The sequence below is a fragment of the Hippocampus comes genome, unplaced genomic scaffold (assembly GCF_001891065.2).
Source record: "Hippocampus comes isolate QL1 unplaced genomic scaffold, H_comes_QL1_v1.1 scaffold309, whole genome shotgun sequence".
In the NCBI taxonomy this organism is placed as follows: Eukaryota; Metazoa; Chordata; class Actinopteri; order Syngnathiformes; family Syngnathidae; genus Hippocampus; species Hippocampus comes.
The window spans coordinates 15,803-18,001 of record NW_017805838.1 but is presented as its reverse complement, the minus strand read 5'-3'; the positions used below and the strand labels follow the sequence as shown (position 1 = coordinate 18,001).

Below are 2,199 nucleotides of genomic sequence, written 5' to 3'. Positions count from 1 at the left end.
CAGGTTGTCGACACACTAAGGCATGCCAGGTATACACCCACAGTACTAATAAGCGTTCTCAAGTGGAGATAGAAAATAAAGTCAATGGTAATTCTACATCAATTTCACCTGACATTAAAAAAAAAAAAAAATTAAAGAAACTAATCTGGGTGATAGCGCAACCACACCAGGTTGTCGACACACTAAGGCATGCCAGGTATACACCCACAGTACTGGCATTCAGATCGAATGTTCCATTACCAATTAAAATGCCTCTCAAATATGACATTTTGAGCTCCTCTACTTATTTCAAAAGATTCTTAAACATGAATTTCAGTTATCCCTCAATCAAACCAGGCGTGTGGGACACGAGAGCACTCCAGGTATCCAACCAGACCACCCTCATTCGGATCTGATGTCGGCCTCTGAAAAGTGACAAGATGGCCTGCGTTCTGACATGACCTTCATTCTAACATGTTGGTTGATCTTTTCGCCCATTTTTACAACATCCTAAAAGAAGGAATACAGCACCCGGCTCTCCACCCAGACCACCCTCGTCCGGATCCGATGTTGCATTTTGAAATAAAAGGCCTCTGAAAACTGGCATGTTGACCTGATTTCTGACAAGTTGGCCTGTAGGTCTGGGGGTAACTACAGCCCTCCGGCTATCCAACCCGACCACTCTCGTTCGAATCCGATGTTGCATTTGGGAATAAAAGGCCTCCGAAAAGGGAAACTATGACCTTATTCCCGACAAGTTGATCTGAATGCCTAACATGTTGACATTTTCGACCGTTTTGAAAAAATTTCTAAAAATTAAACCTTCGTTATCCCGTGAGGGCTGTAGGTCAGGGGTTAACTACAGCCCTCCGGCTATCCAACCCGACCACTCTCGTTCGAATCCGATGTTGCATTTTGGAATAAAAGGCCTCTGAAATGGGAAAATATGACCTTATTCCCGACAAGTTGGCGTTCACCTTGTCGGGAATAAGGTATTATTTTCTCTTTTCGGAGGCCTTTTATTCCCAAATGCAACATCGGATTCGAACGAGAGTGGTCGGGTTGGATAGCCAGGGTGCAGCAGTTATCCCCTGACCTACAGCCGTCACGGGATAACAAAGGATAAATTTTTAGGAATTTTTTCAAAACGGTTTATAAATGTCAACATGTTAGGCGTTCAGATCAACTTGTCGGGAATAAGGTCATATTTTCCCATTTCGGAGGCTTTTTATTCCCAAATGCAACATCAGATTCTAACGAGAGTGGTCGGGTTGGACAGCCGGAGTGCTGTAGTTATCCCCTGACCTAGAGCCCTCACGGGATAACGAAGATTCAATTTTAAGGAATTTTTTAAAAACGGTTTAAAATGTCAACATGTTTGGCGTTCAGATCACCTGTCGGGAATGAGGTATTCTCTTTTCGGAGGCCCTTTATTCCCAAATGCAACATCGGATTCGAACGAGAGTGGTCGGGTTGGATAGCCGAAGGGCTGTAGTTACCCCCTGACATACAGCCCTCACGGGATAACGAAGGTTCCATTTTTTGCAATTTTTTCAATACGGAGGCCTTTTATTCCCAAGGTATTATTTTCTCTTTTCAGAGGCCTTTTATTCCATCATGCAACATCGGATTCGAACGAGAGTGGTCGGGTTGGATAGCCGAGTGCTGTAATTACCGTCTGACCTACAGCCCTCACGGGATAACGAAGGTTCAATTTTTAGACATTTTTTCAAAACGGTCAAAAATGTCAACATGTTAGGCATTCAGATCAACTTGTCGGGAATAAGGTCATATTTTCCCTTTTCGGAGGCCTTTTATTCCCAAATGCAACATCGGATTCGAACGAGAGTGGTCGGGTTGGATAGCCGGAGGGCTGCAGTTACCCCCAAACCTACAGGCCAACTTGTCAGAAATCAGGTCAACATGCAAGTTTTCAGAGGCCTTTTATTTCAAAATGCAACATCGGATCCGGACGAGGGTGGTCTGGGTGGAGATCCGGGCTGCTGTATTCCTTCTTTTAGGATGTTCTAAAAATGGGCGAAAAGATCAACATGTTAGAATGCATGTCATGTCAGAACGCAGGCCATCTTGTCACTTTTCAGAGGCCGACATCAGATCCGAATGAGGGTGGTCTGGTTGGATACCTGGAGTGCTCTCGTGTCCCACACGCCTGGTTTGATTGAGGGATAACTGAAATTCATTTTTAAGAATCTTTTGAAA

General features: G+C 44.2%; 1 protein-coding gene and 1 long non-coding RNA gene across 2 annotated transcripts in view; both read left to right on the top strand.

Annotated features, from left to right (window-relative positions):
- The window catches only part of LOC109526563 (uncharacterized), a 3,172-nt gene extending 2,938 nt beyond the window's left edge, over positions 1–234 (top strand). Inside the window, exons 2-3 of the long non-coding RNA XR_002170369.1 lie at positions 4–29; positions 197–234. This is a non-coding gene — a long non-coding RNA (uncharacterized LOC109526563). The remainder of the gene's footprint in view (positions 1–3; positions 30–196) is intronic.
- The window catches only part of LOC109526560 (tectonic-1-like), a 12,876-nt gene that overhangs the window by 3,877 nt on the left and 6,800 nt on the right, over positions 1–2,199 (top strand). The gene's annotated exons all lie outside the window — the stretch shown is intronic.